The sequence below is a fragment of the Ailuropoda melanoleuca genome, chromosome 13 (genome assembly GCF_002007445.2).
Source record: "Ailuropoda melanoleuca isolate Jingjing chromosome 13, ASM200744v2, whole genome shotgun sequence".
Classification (NCBI taxonomy): Eukaryota; Metazoa; Chordata; class Mammalia; order Carnivora; family Ursidae; genus Ailuropoda; species Ailuropoda melanoleuca.
Genome location: NC_048230.1, coordinates 85,817,488 through 85,836,392, shown reverse-complemented (window position 1 = coordinate 85,836,392; position 18,905 = coordinate 85,817,488). Strand labels below are relative to the sequence as shown.

At 44.7% G+C, this 18,905-nt stretch overlaps 1 protein-coding gene across 5 annotated transcripts in view; it reads left to right on the top strand.

The window, feature by feature from the left end:
- The window catches only part of KIF16B (kinesin family member 16B), a 290,550-nt gene that overhangs the window by 269,687 nt on the left and 1,958 nt on the right, over positions 1 to 18,905 (top strand). The gene's annotated exons all lie outside the window — the stretch shown is intronic.

The window sequence follows — 18,905 nt, the reverse complement described above, 5'->3', positions numbered from 1 at the left end:
TACACCTGGCACTTTGCACACACATGATTAGTTTAAAAGCAATACCATGCATCATATATTTTATCCATAAGTATTTTAGGATGTACCTCTTAAAAAGCAAAACATTGTAGTTTTTTTATATTTTATGTATTTTTTTCTCCAAATTTTTATTTAAATTCTAGTTAGTTAACATATAGCACAATATTAATTTCAGGGGCAGAATTTAGTGATTCATCACTTACATATAACACCCAGTGTTATAACAAATGCCCACATTAACACCCATCCCCCATTTAGCCCATCCTCCACCCACTTCCCTCCATCAGTCTTCAGTTTGTTCTCTATCATTGTCTCATATGGTTTGATCCCCTCTCTCTTTTTTTTTCCCTTCCCATATGTTCATCTGTTTTGTTTCCTAAATTCCACATGAGTGAAATCATACGGTATTTGTCTTTCTCTGACAGATTTATTTCTCTTAGCTTAATACTTTCTAGCTCTATCCACATCATTGCAAATGGCAAGATTTCATTCTTTTTGATAGTTGAGTAATATTCCAGTGTATATATATATACCACCTCTTCTTTATCCGTTCATCTGTCAATGGACATCTGGGCTTTCTCCATAATTTGGCTATTGTTGATAATGCTGCTGTAAACATTGGGGTGCACGTACCCTTTGAATCAGTAATTTTGTATCCTTTGGGTAAATACCTAGTAGTACAATTTCTGGGTCATAGTGTAGTTCTATTTTTAACTTTTTTGAGGAAACTCCATACTGTTTTCCAGAGCGGCTGCCCCAGTTTGCATTCCTGCCAACTGTGTAGGAGGATTCCCCTTTCTCCACATTCTCACCAACATCTGTTGTTGCCTGTGTTGTTCATTTTAGCTATTCTGACCGGTGTGAGATGGTAGCTCATTGCGGTTTTGATTTGTATTTCCCCAATGTTGAGCAATATTGAGCATCTTTTCATATAGACACTCTGTTTTTTTTTTTAAATATAACCATTATCAGCACACACATACACACCCTAAAAATTAGCTAATCTCTTAAAATAAAAACCAGTCAGTGTTCAGGCCACACCAATTTTCTCTAGTTTTGTTTTGCTTTGTTTTGTTTTTCCAACAGATGAATCAAGACCCAAATTATATCCATACATGGCATTGGTTGACGTGCCTCTAAAGTGTCTAATGATCTATAGCTTTCCCTTCTCTCCTTTTTTTTTCTCACTATCTGTTGTCGATGAAACCATACCATTTATCCATTGAACTCTTACTTTTGGATTTTGCTAATGGCATCCTCATATTGTCATTCACCAAACTTCTCTAATCTGCATTTTCTGAAAACCACTAGTTAGATTGAGAGCCTTGATCTAGTTTAGGTTTGCCTTTTTTTTTCTTTTTTTTTTTTGCCAGAACACTGTATAGGAATTACTGTCCTTCCCATCTCATCTCAGAAGCGTGTGGTGGTCACGTGTAATCTTTGGTCTTTATGAAAGCAGTACACTGACAATGACAGTCATTGCCCATGCTCAGAACTCCTTCCCATGCCTCGATTGTCCTGCATGTGTCAGTCTATGGTTCTTGTCTCCAAAGAACTCTTAATTCTGTCAGAGCAAGAACAACTCAGCAAGTAATTACAGGCCACTGTCACAACTCCAGGGATAGTCCCAAATTCCTTTTGCATTTACCAGGGGATGTGTTTTCTGGAGCAGTGGTTCCAAAACCTGTATGGCTGAAATTATTGCATTTACCAGGGGATGTGTTTTCTGGAGCAGTGGTTCCAAAACCTGTATGGCTGAAATTATTGCATTTACCAGGAGATGTGTTTTCTGGAGCAGTGGTTCCAAAACCTGTATGGCTGAAATTGAAATTATCTTGAAAAAATAGATTTTCGGACTTTGTTCCAGTATATTTTGATTCAGCAGAATGAGGGTGGGACCCATGGAAGACAAGAGTGGTATAGAGGTAGACAGGGAAGGAAAAGCCAGATCCCAAAGCCATCTCCAGGACTTTGGACCTGATCAGTGGACAGAGAGGAGCCAGTGGAGTGTTTTAAGTGGAGGAGTGCAGGGATGAGCGGGTGGGAGCAGGGGAGATTGGAGGCAGGAAGGACAATGACCAGGCTGTTGCTGTCTTCTGGTAAGATAAAGACTGTGGCCTGAAGGACAAGGTGATGGCACTTGGGATGAAGGAAAGTGGATGGATAGATACATAAGAGGTGGAATCAGCATGGCTTATCATTCCATTGAATGAGAGCTGGGTATGGTAATGGAAGTTGTATGGATGCCCAAGACCTGGACCTCTGTCTTCACAGTGAAATATGGTATTAACTATATCTGTGAATTTTACATTTCCGCATGTAACTCATGGTATCTAAATAGTGTTTTGTTTTTTTACTGCTTCACTAATTTGAGATTTGGAAACAGGAGTAGTTGGGGTTCTCCAGAGAAACGGAACCAGTAGGGTGTGTGTGTGAGTATAAAGAGATTTATTATAAGGAGTGGCTCACAAAATAATAGAGGCTGAGAAATCCCCATATCCACAGTTAGCAAGGTGGAAGCTGGGGAGAGCCAATGGTGTGGTTCCAGTCTGAGCCCAAAGGCCTGCACACACTGAGAGCTGATGGTGTAAATTCCATTCAAAAAGCCGGCAGTCTTGAGACCCACGAAGAGCTGATCTTTCCATTCACGGCTACTGGCAAGAAAAGACCCATGTCCCAGCTCAGTGCAGCTGAGGCTGGAACTCCTTGAACTCATGGGAGGGTCAGGCGTTTTTTTGGTTCTGTGCAGGCCTTCAACTGATTGACTGATGCTGCCTGCATTAGGGAGGACGATATCTTCTTTACCCAGTCTGTTGACTCAGATGTTCCTCTCACCCCAAAACCCCTTTCTGGACAAACCACAATGTTTGATTAAGTATCTGGGCAGTCAAGTTGAGGCATAAGATTAACTGTGACAGAAGCCATTCTGCTCACCCCAGATACCGGTGCAATGGTAATTTTACTATTTGTTGGGCTTTTAATATTCTAATATCAGTTCCAACTACAATCCCACCTCATGTGCCATCCTAGCAGTAAATCAGTAACATCTGTCATCTCTCCAGCTCCCTTGCTCATTTACAAGGTGTTTGGGGCTTGACAAATACCTAACAGAGATTCTCCAACTCTTTCCTGTTTATTGAAATAGCATCAAATGAAAGTAATGCAGCACAGATCAAGATGGCAGGCTTAGGAGCTGTGCACGCTCTGTTCATGGAGTTCAGAATAGAACATTTTTCATTTCCCTCGTTATTTTTAAAAGCAAAATGAAATGAAGCCTGAACATTGCAGTGCTAAACAGCTGGAGGGTTGTTCCTACTCTCCTCCTAGATACAGCGAGGCATCGCTATTTGTTTTCTTTTATTAAATGTCTCATTGCCTCCAAAACAGAAGTGGATATTACAATTGGCATGGACCACAGCAGCCTGCAGCATAAGCTTGCTTCTCTGTTGTCCCTACCTGGAGCTAGCTTGCCTGCTTGTTCGGAGACAGATGTCAGCTTCAAGTTGCTATTGACCTTATTGTTTACTCTGCTTAATTAAATACCAATTTAATATTTTCTCATCTGCCACCCCTTACAGCTCACATTCATGCTGTGGCACAACACGGGGGAGAAGGAAAGGTCTTTTAAGCCGGAGCACTTAATTAGCTCTCAGGCCCCAGGGGGAAAGCATCGGATAGAAATACAGCTAAAAGTAGGGTAGAGAGTAGCTGTACCTGAGATGGTCGAGAAAACGTTGACCACCTTCTGATGATGCCCATGTTATTAAAAAAAAATTGTTTTGGGGGACGGCGCCTGGGTAGCTCAGTTGGTTAAGCATCTGCTTTCGGCTTAGGTCATGATCTCAGGGTCCTGGGATTGAGCCCCACATCAGGCTCCCTGCTCAGTGGGGAGTCTGCTTCTCCCTCTCTCTCTCTCTCTCCTTCTGCCCCTCCCCTGCTTGTGCTCTCTCACACACTCTCTCTCTCAAATAAATAAATAAAATCTTTAAAAACATTGTTTTGGAATTAATGACTATTTTGAATCCTGTATATGATAGTGACATGTTTGTATTGTTAATTTCTGCTGGTACTCCTATTTGTTCAGTTATGCTTGCTTGTGTCTGCCAGAGGCTATTTATCTCTGGCCCCAGTGTATACAACATCCTCGGTGTAAATAAAAGAATGGCCCCACCTTGAGGTTCCTAGTCCCTTCCTGGCACTGTCAGGTGACCACGTTGTCATTTAGCCTCCCCTGACTGTGGTGTTCTAAATGCAGTCACCATCTTATTAAGACTCATTGGAGGAGGAATTTTCTCATACAATGAGGTATTATTATAAAATAAGCAAGTAAACCATGATACAAAATATAGTTACACAGATTTAATTATAGATTATACAGATATAGGTATAGTAATAAATATATAGGTATAATATAGAAATAGGATCTAGATGTGTACAGAGATGTCAATTACAGATGTAATTCAGTATCGTATATGGATATATAGAAGTATTATAACAAAAGAAAAATCTGTTCTTGTGAAAACACAAAACACAGGAGTTCCTGGAAGTGCCGGCAGCCTGCTCCGTTCCCTTAGTGGGGTCAGCCCAAGTGTCTCCCTCCTGTGGAGATGCCACAGTCCAGCCCTGTGGATGGTAGCTAAGAGGTGTGGCATGCAGGGAGCTAATGGGTACCTCTTTATCTTCTGAATGCTCTGGAACCATTTTGACCATTAACTCACTTAGGCCCGCTTGTGAGCCACAGTCGCCTCTGTCTTACAGCCTAAGGTGGCAATAAAACTTGCATTTTAAATCTGTTAAAAATGCTTGTTTGGGGCGCCTGGGTAGCGCAGTCGTTAAAGCGTCTGCCTTCGGCTCAGGGCGTGATCCTGGCATTCTGGGATCGAGTCCCACATCGGGCTCCTCCGCTGGGAGCCTGTTTCTTCCTCTCCCACTCCCCCTGCTGTGTTCCCTCTCTCGCTGTGTCTTTGCTCAGGTTATTACGTACCCATCGCTAACCCAGCTTCAAATGCTTGGTCAGTTGTACGAATCTCCTGGAAACATTGAGACCATCAGGTATTTCATGAACACTGTCTCCTTAAAGAACTCTCTTCTGGAAACTTCTTTCCTCTTCTAGTCCAACTGAGCCACAGGTGCTCTGGTCTTCATCCCCATCATCCTTTGCTGTCTCTTAAATTGTTTCCCCGGATTCCTGTGCCCCATGTTTTCCTTTCTCGATTGACTCCCTGATTTTGATGGAGCATGTATCTAGTAGCTTCCTAAGAGAGAATATGTCTGACCATGTCCTTCTTCACCCACACACCGGCTGGATATATATGTTAGTTGGAAACCATCTTTCAGAATTTCAAGGGGATTGGTTCATTGTATTCCACCCCCAGTGCTGCTGCGAAGCAGTTCAAAGCCAGTTTGATTCTTGGTTCTTTGTACGTGACATAATACTTCTGTCACCCCTTCCAAAAGCGTGTAGGGCCTTCTGCTGTGCCCGGGGTTCTGAGTGTTCACGGTTCCACTTTGGCGAGCAGCCCCTCAGTTCTGCGGGGCACACATGCATTCTCTCTCTCACATCCTTTATTTCTAAGCAATTTTTGAGATGATTCCTCCTGTTGTTTCTTTCTGGAATCCCATTTGTTTGTGTTGAGCCCCCTGGCCGGGTCCTTCTTGAATTTTCCTGTCTCCTCTGTTTTCCATTTCTTTCTGTCTCTCTCTCCTCTCCCGCCCCCTTCAGTTGGTCCTTCTCCAAAAAGGAAGCACTGAGAAGCACTGTGCAATGGGATCCACCACATTCTTCCTTCCCTTGTTTTAACATGGTGCTTGTTACTTTTGCATCTCCTAGTGCTGTTGCAAACCTGAAGGCCTGTCTCTTTACTCTCTGCGCTAATCAGTTGTATTTATTTCTATTGACTTCTGTACAGTTCCTCTTCATACATTCCCTTTGTTGCAACAGCCCAAAAGACATACATAAAATTCTTTTTGTGCATCTGTGTATTTTAAGAAGCACTTTCTTGGTCTGGTGTCTACTAGTTCTCTGCTCATTGTTTATCAACATTTGGGAATCTTTTTTTTTTCTCAAAGATTTTATTTATTTGAGAGAGAAACTGAGAGTGCAATAGAGCACGAACGGGGTGGAGGGCCAGAGGGAGAGAAGCAGACACACCGATAAGCAGGGAGCCCAATGTGGGGTTCGATCTGAGGACGCTGAGATCATGATCTGAGACAAAGGCAAATGCTGAACCAACTGAGCAGCCCAGGTGCCCCTCTCTTTTATAAATTTGAATTAGACTTTCTCGAAGATGCTTCAATTCCCTTAGCTCCATTTATTTAGATTTGTTTTCCAAGTAAAGTGTGCCTTTTTTTGAGAGAGAGAGAAGGAGGGAGAGAGAGAGAGAGAGAGAGGTGGGGGGAGGAGCAGAGGGAGAAGGAGAAGCTCAAGCAGGCACCACCCATGTCCAACACAGAGCCCAGCATGGGGCTTGATCCACGATCCTGAGATCATGACCTAAGCCAAAATCAAGAGTCGGATGCTTAACCAATTAAGCCACACATGCGCCTTTGCCAGTGAACCTCTGTACTGTCCTTTCATTGCTTTTGAAAACTGCATTTTTATTTTAGAATTCAGGTAGTTTTTTTCCTTTGACGATCCCCTTTTTTTTTTTCTGTATGTGTCAGTTATATTTCATAGCAGTAATGAAACATAGCGTATGTTGCAGCCCTTTGAAACAATATTTGGGAGAAAGAAATGGGTAAGAACATGAGTTTGTTCCAATTTCATACAACTTTTTGTCTTCATCCTTTGCCTGTCTAAAGCTCTCATCCATTTTTAGATAGACTTATTTCTGTTCCCAGGAATTCACTGCAATGCAGTTACATTTACATATATTCATTCCAGGCAACCAAAAAAAAAAAAGTCCAAAACTGAAGACTTTGTCTAATTTGTTTCCTAATTGAGATCACCTGTTTCATATTTTTTATAAGTAAAATTGAGAAATTGATACAAAAATCAGGAAAGCAGTGGTTAATCAGAGTTGAAAATGTCAGTCAATGAAGCTGTCACCTTTTTCTCAGTGGATTTTGTAGCCGACTGGAAAGAAAGCCCCAGTGGATTGCAGGGTTTTTATTTCAGAGCTCTGTGGTTAAGTGCTATGAGCAGCAAGAAGACCGTCTGCTCCAACCATCTCCATAGGCTGGGATATCTCTACGTTTTGGTATGTGTTGCTGCTGATTCACCTTTTCTTTTCCATTTATAGTGCTTATCTTCCACTTGCCAAAACGGCCTTTATTTGCGGTTTCTGATTCAAAAGAATCTGGCCATTTCCAAGTTCATAGCTCAGTTGATACAAACTGACATTTCTTACTATGCAAGGCAGTTTCCTCGTGGCAGAAACTGGATGTCAAATTAGCCTGAATGAGCCCATTATTTCTTAGATTAAATGGCCCCGTGGCTTTCTCCACAATTCCCCAGCTGGAGCAATTTCCCTTTGATCTGTGAGACCTTCCTTCAACGTTTTGCCAGTCCTCCTTTTTAACTCCTACCACATTGCTTTCAGAGCCTCTCAGCGGAGAACAGTCTCGAGTGCTTAGGGTGTTGATGACTAGAAGACAGGTGCTCACCCGGGTTCAGGCTCATGTGGTAGTTAACAGAGCCAGACACGAGTACGAAAGGACGCCCTGCTTAATGCGTTGCCGAACCGGCAACATTCCCAACTTCTCTTCTGCAGCAACTTCTCGGGTCTGAAGAGGCGCCAAGACAATTTGAAGAGTTTCTCAAGTTTGGCTTTGGAGCATAAATTAAGATTCGATCGACTTCTTCTCTCCAGTGATTTAGTAAACTTCTCTTGTTCGGAGAGAAGATACTGTATAAATCTGTGAAATTTTGCTGCGAGGGAAGGTCCTAAGGAGAGCGAGCTCAGGCTTCTCATTGCTCATCAGGACTTTAACGTTACCTAATAGTCATTGCCTCAAGCACCTAACCTAACGGAGAATCCTTTCTGAGCAAAGTGCTCTGCAGGAGATATGTGTTTTCAGTGTATATCTTTTTTAACTTAGACATTCCATTGTGTGGATGATACCTGTTTGGTAAAGAAATTTTTAAAAATCCACAACTATCCCATCGTTTTTTAGAATTAAAGATGTTATATTAGAGAAATTTTGGTCTGGCTTTTCGCCCCCCTTCCGCTTTTCCCAACATAGGCAAGCCTCCATCCTTGTCCCCAGTGAAAGGGATCATTGGTGTGGATAATCCAAATCCCCAGCTAATCCCCTCTGTGGGGTGGGGTCACGGGCCCACCACTCAGGGCCACAGGCCTTATCACACCTGGGGCATGACCATGGCTCCCTCCTGGGACATAGGGCAACGCGTGGACACTGAGGAATTACTCCCTGGGCAAGAGGATAATCTGCAAGGCAAATAATCCCACAGGGGTCATCAGGAGCCCCTAGTCCAGAGAACAATAAAGGGGCAGTGGGTCTTCCCTCCTAGGCACAAGAGCTGACCCTCTTGCCTTGGAATTCAGGGACTCATTAGTATGCAGTGATGGCCCAGTCCAAGGCCAGCCTGAGAGAACTTGCCATCAATATATATAAGTGACCTCAGGTCAGACATTAAAGGGGAGGATGGGGTGCTCAGCCACAGGCACCGATGGTCGAAAGGAGCTAGATGGTCATTCAGGGTTTCTGAAGCCTCACACCGCCTGCCAGTGCTTGGCTCCCACTCAGAGGGAGACTTTGGGAGACCAGTAATTAATGGGCAACTACTTCTTAATTCTTAAGCTTTGGGGGACCTGAGTCTTTGAATTTGAGTTTAAGTGCATTATAACCAAGAGGGGTACTACACAGCAAGATTCTCATTTGAAAGTCTGTCAGTCAAATTGGTCCTTTGGAGCCGTCATTCTGTCTCAGAATGTCAGGAACCTCTTTGAAGGTTTATACAGTGCAAGGGGGAATCATGAGATGAGAAACAAAGAATAGTTCTTTTTTTCCCCAGATGGCGTTTTCCAAAATCTCGGTATCCAAAATGTATCTTAAAATGAGCTTTGGGGGCTTCATTAATTTACCTGGTACAGCCTAGATTTTTAAACTTACGATTACGATTCCCCATTTTGAAAAACCCATTAACTGTTCCTTACTTTAAAGCAATTTTTGAAATGAAGGGTCTGCCAGTATCTGATATGAGGTGACTTTGGAAAAAAGCCATTCCAGACTTGCTGTCTTCCACTTTCCTTTGAAGGGGAAAACATTAAAGCATTAAATGCTTCCACATTTTAAGCCCACGTGTCTCTGAACATCTGAGAGGGGAGAAAACGAGTATATTTGCAGATTAACTCGTGAGGACAAAGCTGTGTAGATGATAATGTCACCTACTTAATAAATTCATGCTGTGAATTGGGCCCTGCCCCAAGCACCTCACAGACACAGCTCATTTTATCTTCTGATCTAAAAAGGGATATAATCAGATGAAGAAACTGAGGTGCAGAGGAGTTCAGGGACTTAATCCGGACCCCAGTGCTGTAACGTCCCTGTGCCCAGCGTGGTGGCTGCTGCATGACTGGGTATCCGGGGATGTGGCTTGCAGTGTGAGGGGTGGACTCCAGCATTCGTGTGGTCCACATGGCCAGCCGAGCCTCCAGGGTGCTCTCCCACCCTCCCCACCCCCATGCTGAGATGGTTGAGTTGCTGTGCCTGTGTGTGGAGCTGTTTACCAATCTCTTAACCCAGATCCAGTAAACAAAAGTCAAAGAACCAGGGCGAGCCCTAGAAACTGCATTTCTCCCACAGAGTCCATCCTCCCATATTTTAGTAAGATTGAGGGGCCTGTCAGACGTTCTGGAAGCAGTTGGCCTGCTCCCTTACAACGGACATGCCGTTGCTTGTGGCTGAAGATGCAGCCTCAACTCCTTCCCTCCATGAGCCCAAAAGATGGGCCTGGTATCGACTTGGGTTTTGGAGAAGAGCTCAGCCAGAGTCACAGTCTGAGCAGATTTGGGGCTTTCTATGTGGCCTGTTTGTGGGGTCTCCGCCTTAGCTTGCTGGTCTACCAGGCCAGGTGGTCATGATCACTGAAGCTATGCTCAGTACCCCACGCAGGAATGCCAACCTGTAAAAATTGAATATCACATGACTTTAAATGCACATTCCTTATAAAATTTTTAAAGCTCACTGGATTTTATTAGAATATGTGAACCAGACTGAGTATATTAAATTTATGAGTCCAATTGATGCAGTACCATAATAATTCAATACAATATGCTTATGTCATTAAGCTCATAAAGAAGATTCTCTGAATAGCTGTAATGAATAGTTCCGATTCTGTAATCACAGACTAACATTTTCACCTTGATGAATTTTAACTGGGAGCTCTCAGAATTCTCTATAAAATCAAGAAATAAATGCCATATTTCAAATGATGACTACTTATTTCAAGTATTTACTTTAAAACGTAGGTTGGATAGAAAAGTACCTGCTAAGACAGAATTATTCATTAGAAATACTAAAGAGGTTGGAAGAGGTTAGCATGAAGTAGAATAGGACTGTGATTTATGGCTAGTCATAAATTATAAATAAAAACCAAAGAGACTTTCCTCTTCTGCTTTGAGAAATTTCATTGACTCCTTCATCTCCTACCTTCTTCCCATACACACGTATTTTGGTTATCTATCACCATGTAATGAACTACCCCAAAACTTAACTTCCTTAAAGCAACCACCGTTTTATTGCTTATGATGCCAGGTTCTGGAATTTGGGCAGGGCTCCACTGAGTGGTTCATCTTTTCCAAGTGTCAGGTATCAGGTCAGGCCACTTATATGGCTGCATTCTGATCATGGCGCCACTAAGGACTGGGCCCAGCTGGGGCACCGGAACCTGCCAGTGACTTCTTCACTGTCAGCTTTACCTCCAGTGTGTTCTCTTGGTGAAAACAAGGCACAGGCCCCACCCAGAAGGTCTGACAGGAGCCAGGGGTCGGAGAGAAGAGACAGTGCTGGAGCACAGTGCAGGACCCCCAGCGTGAGGAGTAGAGAGCCAATCTAGTGAGCAGTACCTTCCGTAAGTGTGTTCCCACGCTAAATGGGCCCCACATAGTGTGCATGCAGTCCAGTCATGTGGGCTCTTGGGAGGACTCCAAGCTGTGCATCCTCACCATGACGCTTTGCACCCGCTCTCTCCACTGCCTGGAATAGGCTTCCTTCAAGTATCTTCGCCAGTATTTCCTCCAGTCTGATTCTTACTCATCCCTCAGCTCTTGGCGAAATGTCACCAGTTCCCAGAACTAGGCTGGATGCCTTTTCTATGTGCTCCAAAAGCATCTCATTCCCGTTTAGAATATGTAGCCTTATTTTAATGAGTGCTCTACCTGTCCATCTCCCTGGAATGCCTGCGCATTACTTGGGGCAGGAACTGAACGTATTCACTACTGAATTCATAGCAGCACTCGCATGTAGAAAGCTCTCCACAAATATTTGTTGGGTGCATGAAGGAAGTCTCAAGGGAGAAGATCCAACAAAGAACAAACCTTGTCCGGTCCTTAGAAAACAAGTAGGATTTAGAAGAACGATTCTGAACAATGAAGACATGGTGCAGGGCAGCCCAGGCTCTGTGTCTTGTTTTATTCAACATTGGCCACCCAGTGCCTGGCACACTGCTCGTTGTAGAGCAGATGTGTGCTAACTATGGTGGATGGATGAGTTGCTTGTATCAAACTGTCCTTATTTCATCAGGGTGTGGAGGACCTTTAGGGGCATGTCTGGAAAGGAACCCAGCATTTTTGATCCAGTGGAGACAAATTTTAGGATTCCTAAATAGCCAGAGAGAGGTGTCAACTAGAATTTATGAGAGTTCGAAACTGGGAAGCCTTGAGTGAGTGAAAATAGACCCCACTGGGTTGATTCATGACCCATGACCAGTGGTAACCAGACCTCTCTCTGGTCTAGAAATATCCCAGTGTGTCTCCATTCTGTCTTGATCTGTCTTCAGAGCCCTTCAGTCAAAGATGAATTTTCCAAGTGCTGCAAGGTAAATGAAACCTCTAAGTCTTAGTAGACTGATCGTTGTCTTTAAGCTGCCACCATGGCTAATGGCTTCTGGAAATGAGGAATTCCAGCAAACTGTCTTCCCTGTTAATATGTCAGAGTGGAAAGGTAGATAAGGTCCTACTACATTTTTAAAGCACATTTTAATAATTTCAGTAACTTTAAATTAAATTATGAATGTATGTTAAAATTTTGTGACATGAAGGGTCTTGACAACAGTGAGATGGCTGGGGAAATCAGGAGAGTGACAGCAGGGCGATACACGGCCATGAAGTACATAGCAGGCTGCAGTCACAGTCATGAGCCTGTGTGACTCTATTATATAGGCCCATATAAAGCCTATATTATAGAGTCTTATGTTCTAGAACATAGACTATCCTAGAGTCCATAATAATGGATTATAAGCCCTATTAAAGCAAGCTTTTTAGTAACCTAAAATAGTCATGACTTTATCCCCCCTATAATTAAAGTAGAAGAAAAGGAGCCAAAAAATAAGAAGGTAAGGTCTTTCAAATGTTTCTGAGGCCCTACTCTCATTCCCAGTGTTCTCTACACACACACACACACACACACACACACACACACACACACACAGTGGCAAATTCTGAGAGCCCCTGTGAGCCTGGGCTCAAAAGAGAAGGGCTGCGTTTACCTCTACTCATTACGTGTCAGCCTAAAGCGATTGTGAATTATATTAGGCCATCTGACTTTCTCCTGAATTTGAAGAGCCAATCATTTGTCAGCCTCTGTGGTCTGTTGATGTGGGCTAAGTCATTGCCTCTTGGGATCTGTTTCCTCATCTGTAAACAGGATATGCAAACCTTGTCCTCCTCCTCAGCATGTCTTAGGGGTCAGGTGAGCTCATGAACTGGGGAGTGGGGAAGTGCTTTATACTAAGTGCCTGCAGACCCAAATCCAGGTTCATGGCCCTCCGTGTTCCCCTTCGGGTCCTGCTGTTCCCCACATAGAGCCTGCACATGCTGGCCTGGCTTCCTTGTTTACACTGTTTGCCAAGCAAGGATACCACTCCATCTTCCCTCCTTTCTTGAAAGGAAATGGCTACGAGATGGGAGGGGCTACACTATTTAACTTCCTGCTGATCTCCCAGGTTTTTGCCTGGATGGACTATAGAGCTCATGGTCAGTCCCAATGACCTGACTAGCATTTCACCCAGCAGCTCCAGACTTGAAAAGAACAACCCAGCAGAGGCTGTCTTAAGGCCAGTTTTTAGTTAGGTTATTCCAGTAATTTAAGTACTTTCCTTTCAGCTAGAGCGGAGACTGAAATTGTATTGTAGGTCACACATGAATCATGTTAACAGAATGACCTTCATCAAGAATGAAATAAAAATGAAAATAGCATGTACAGCACATTATATTTTCAATTTTTTCTTCCTGATGCAGTGTATTGATTGAGGTACCAGGCTAAAGCTTTAAAATAATTGACTAAATTCTTACTGAATTGCCCTGTATTGCTGTAGGGAGTGTGTTTCACCTTTCAGAACTCATTAACACAGCCAATAGACCATATTGGCCTTTGTTTTGGTTCAAAAGATTAGTAATGTTTAGTTGTTTGGAAATGGTGTTGGAATTTTGAAGATTGGCCTGTGTGTATAGCAGGATTTGGGGCAGGAACTTTCCAGGTTAACGCTTGACTGGGGATGTCCAACTAGGACCCACCGACCCATCTAAAATGTTATTTTAGCAAAACCTCTGAAATGGACCTTTTCCTAAGAGTGGGGTGTCCTGGGCAGGTCTTGATCTGACTACAGACCAGCCCCCAGGAGCTTGAGATGGAAGGTTTCTTCTGACCTGGACTGGCGCCTGCCACCTGCCTGTCAGTGCGTCAGGGTCATTGTTAGTTAACTTGTTTGCAAACAGCAGAAAATCACTTTGGCCATTGTCAACGAATGGATGCGTCCATGACCTGGCTTGGGAGTGGCAAGACCAAAGGCTTTCCTGCTGCTGGCCCTCTGTGAGAGTTCCCTGAATTTCTCACACTCTTGAAAATGCGCGTTGGCAGTGGCTGTGGAATCTGGAAAAGATCGACTCCAGCAGGCTCCAACTGCTATCTTCCTTAGCTCTTTGGCTCTGGGGGTGCTTGTCCCAGAATATGAATGGGAAAAGTTGACCAGTCTTCTGCCCTAAGTCAGCCCCGATAACCAATCCCCAAAGGAGGGAAAGCTATTTTTTCAGAAGGGAATCTGAGTGCTATTTGGGAAGGAAAAAGGAAGCAGGGCAGTTAAACAATGGCCGGTGCCCACCAAGGCTCTGTAAGGACGCTATGGACGGAAGCATGGGCTTCAGCTACATTGGACTCCGCATAGAAGAGTGTATGCCTCACAGCAAGAGATCATTGTCCCCTTCCCATATTTGTATGGAACATTAACCCCTGAGAACACAGAGCCCCCTGGTCTCTGTGAGAGCAGCCTCAGGCCTGGGAAAGGCAGCCTATCTGGCTCAGTGTAGATGGCCTTGCCCGGTGAGAGATGGCAGAGCTCGGGAGATGGGCGGGGGCGGGGGGCGCAACAGGAAAATAGGGGGATGGTAGACTCTGGACGGCAGGCTGGTGATTGAGACCCAGCCTCTGGGGCTGGAACGTGGCTGTGTGTGCTGGCACTCCCACCTCTGTGCTCTGTGACCTTCAGGGCATTACTTCAGCCTCCTGGTCCTCAGTTTCTACAGCTAGAGGGTGGGGATGGTCATGGTCCCTTCTTCGTGAAGTTGTACTTGAACGAGCTATACCATGAAAAGTTCTCACTGTGCCTGGAACACGGCTGGCTTGTGTAGTGGCTCTCTGTGGCAGCTGGTCGGCGTGTTGTGTGCACGTGGGAGACAATCCTCAGGAAATAGGTGGAGAGGTCTTAGCAGGTGTGATTTGAAGAAAAGGACCGCTTTGGAAAGAAGAGGTCAGGAGCCTGGTGTGGGTGTCTCTGACAAGCTGCATGTCCCTCGTTCTTCCTGTGGTCTTTTGGCCTCCTCTTGAAAAGCTCCTGGTCCCCTGCAGAATTTTGTCTTGTTTGGGGGTAGGGCTTAAAAGCACATGCCTGTTTAATGCTTTGTTTGGGACAGATCCGTGGGGTCCTGTCTCTCCCGGTTACTTCTAGCCCTTGCTCACTGCCTTTGCATAGACTGACTTTAAAAAACAGTAAGATATGCCCGCAGATTGTAGGAGAAAGGCACTTTCTGGAATCAAGGTTCTCTGCTTCAGGACTGAAATACGCCTTCAAAATCAGCCATCTAAACTTGATTTTCTGAAAGTATTGATAAGAAAACACCTTATACTTTAGTGCTGGTCCAAGTAGCAAAAAGTGAATTACATAGATAAATGTCTCATCTATTTCTTATTATTCTTAAATCCTTTTTTTTAATCTTTTTTTTGCCAAATGGATAAATAACTCCCAGAGCTTGGTGTCCAACATTGCTGTGCTATTTCCTTCTCTCCCCTGTGTCTTCTCTTCTCCTTCCATCGCAGCCCTTCCCCTGCCGCCCTCCCCCAGCCAGCCCCTCTATCTCTGTGTGGCCCCTGCCCTCTCAGCCATACTCAGACCCTCTCCCAAACCCCTTCTCACTCTCTACTGCGGGTTTGCAATCTTATTGAAAAGGGATTTGGTTTAATCTGACTTTCATCCTCCAACTACCCCGGGTGAGGCCGGGCTGAAATGTTGCACAGCCACAGAGGCTGCAACTGCCCGCTTGTGGTGACCCCGATCACACGTTTAATGAAGCCAAGACTCAGGTGAGATACCCACCGCCAGGGTGGGCAAGGCTTGCTGGCCTTCTGCTGTCCCTAACAGCCACAGAGATTTAAATATGCCTGGGTTGGGTTTCCTTTCCTCTCCTCTCCCCTCCCCTCCCCTCCCCTCCCCTCCTTTCCAAAATGCCATGTCAAAGAAACAGAAATTGGATATTGGATTTCACAAATCCTTCTCCTCCTCTGCCCTTCTGACCCTGATAAGCCACTTAAACTCCTAACGTCCTTCAATTTTTGTAATACTTTTTTGTAAAGTGAAATGCCCTGGGCATGCAGCTTGGTTGTCCTGGACTTAGTTTTTATATGCCGGGGAAGGCTAGACAATAAAAAGGGGACCGCTTTGACAGGAAGAACTTAATTTCCTCCCTTCGGCCACAGATGCTGTAGAAAACATTGTGAGCACGTGCAACAAAAATGGCTCATGTAAATATGTGCATCTTTAAATATGTACTTCACATATAATTATTTTATATATATACATGTATATATATAAAATAGATATAATAGTAGAGTTCTAGTTCCCTGGCGGATCTTGGCCTGAGCCTGAAATCCTACGGGGGAGCTGCTTTTCTGGAGAGAGAGCAATAAACCTGACTCACCGGACACCGCTGTGTGCAGGCACGTTGCATACTGAAGAAGAGCTCTGACGAAGGAAGCAACGCAGTCCCCTCTCTGCAAATGGCAGGCAGTGGGCATGTTCCCGCGCGGAATACTCGACAGCAGTGATACTGGGCACGCTGCAGCTGTGCCCAGCGGGTCTGTGAGTCTCACAGACATCGTGTTAAAGCGCAGGAGGCCAGACACGAAGGACAGTGTCCTGCGTGAGTCCATTCACGGGAGGTTCAAAAGCTGGCAGAACTAATCGATGGTGGGAGAAGTCAGGATAGCCTTGTCCTTGGGGAAAGGATGGTGAGGGCGTATGAGGAGGGCTGCCTGGCTGCTAGCAGCGTTGTCTTGTTTTTATCTGGGTGCTGATCACACGGGGATGTCCACTTTTTGAAACTTCATTAGGCTGTGCATGTGTGCAGTTTTCTCTGTGTACACCTCAATTTTTAAAAAACTATCTCCTCAGTATCAGTCATCGGAGTTCCTTCCAAGCACTTTCCCCAAGCTCAGCAGTGTGTCAGGTGTGGTGGGGGTTACAAAGAATGAGCTGCTGCCTGTGACCTCAAGAACCTTCTGGAAGTTGAGTTCTGTCTTCTGTCCCCAGCCCTACACCTAGTCCTTGGGTTTTGTCATTCGCCAGAAGGAATTTGGCCAGCCCACTGCCAGCATGCGGCTCTGGACCCAGCACCAGGGCTACCATGCCTCATTCAAATATACTTGAGAGCCCCTGAAGCTCGCTGCAAAGAACACTCTCCAATCAAAGCATTTCTTTGGCCAAGGAAGCAGTCTATGTAAAGGGAGCCCAGGCTGCCCAGTCCTGTCAAGCAGAGGTTGGTTTTGCAATGTAAAAACTCTCCTGTAAGGTTTGTAATTCATTGGTTGAGATCCTTGTATCTCGAGTTTCCATGGAGACATGCTAGTGAGTTCATTTAAAGAAAAAGACACTACCTGCACCCAGTTTACTGTTCTCTTGATGGTGGTGTCCTGGCAGGGAAGGGCTTTCCAGTACTTTCTCTTTTTTTTTAATTTATATTTTTAACTTTCACTTTTCATTGTACCCTTTGGGCTCTACTGGCCCTTTAGAGCCCCCCACCCCCACCTTGTGAACTAATGATGACAGATGTTGATACAACATCCGTTCCAGATGTGAATACCTTACGTTCTGTCGGAATTCATCTTGAAGGCAAGTTGGTTGTGAGCATTAAATGCAGCCTGTGGGAGACGGGGGCTGCTCGGGAGCTCAGGAGGTGATATCTGCACGGCCTCCTGGCTCTGTGCGTGCTTTAGCCTCTGAGAGAGTTGCAGCCCCACGCTCCAGTGCACAGGCTTCTCATCGTCTTGTTCTAGACACTTCACTCTTGACCTGCCAACAACAGTCCGTTTGCTCAGATGCCTTTATTGCATTGCAAGCATTGGCTGGTGGGCCAGGCATGTCTCCAACATACACTTGTATCCATTTTGGATGGACCGCGGCTCCCTCTAAAGTTGCTGTTTTCAGCTTCCCTTCCCCCAGGAAAGTTGAAATCCAGTTCCCTTTTGCCTCTGATGCAAATAAGTCCTGGTGTAAGATCTTCATTTTTCAGCAATTGGTTTTGGCACCTTCTTGCCTCCCCCTGATTGCTCTTTTGAGCTCCTTTCCTGACAGATTACTGTGAGACCAGTAAGTTAGGTATATTGAACAAAAAAGACAGAGTCTGAGTTAAAAACACTTGTTTTTAAGTCCCCTCTCCTCATTAGTAGCCTTGCTCACTTCTGCAACAGGGTCCTCACCCAAAAATGGGTTTGACAGTAATAAAAGCGGGTAATTCTAGGGAGAGTACGATGAGAGCGTAAAATCAGGCAAGTTCAGAAATTTGGGGGCATGGTGCAGGCATTCTGTTCTCGTGCTTTGGGGACAGCCTCAGGGGTACGCGTGCTAAGACTCGCTAGATTGTCCGTTTAAGAACGTGCAGTGACTATGCGTCAGCAAGAAATTAGAAGATTTTTAGAAACTATGAATTAGTATACAAATGTTAATGATCAATAATCCTCATTATTCTGTTTAAGAAAATAGCTGAGGAATTTTCCTCCAGCAGACTGTCTTGTTTCAGAAGTGGCAGTTCATAGAGTAGGCCGAATTCCACTTTCCCAGGCCAAGCTTTCTCAGCGGTGGCACGACCCCACTGGGAGCACAGTAAGGCCGGCATGGGGGCTGTCCTGTGTGTCCTAGGATGCACCTGGATGCGCGCCCCACCCCAGAGTGACAGTCAGTTGAAAACGTCTCCAGACACTGCTGTATGTCTTCTATGGGACAAATCACTCTTGATTGGAAACCCCAGCTTCTAAAGGCCTCAGCCATGTTTCACAGACAAATTTCTTTGTTACTCAGTCTCTAATTATTATATTTAATTTCAAGGTTTGTGATGGGGTTGTTTATGTTTTTGAAACAAGCCGAGACAGTAATAAAGATTTAGGCTTACCCACCCCACCTCCACCCCCATCCCCTGCGTGCGGTCCCATTCTGTTATAAA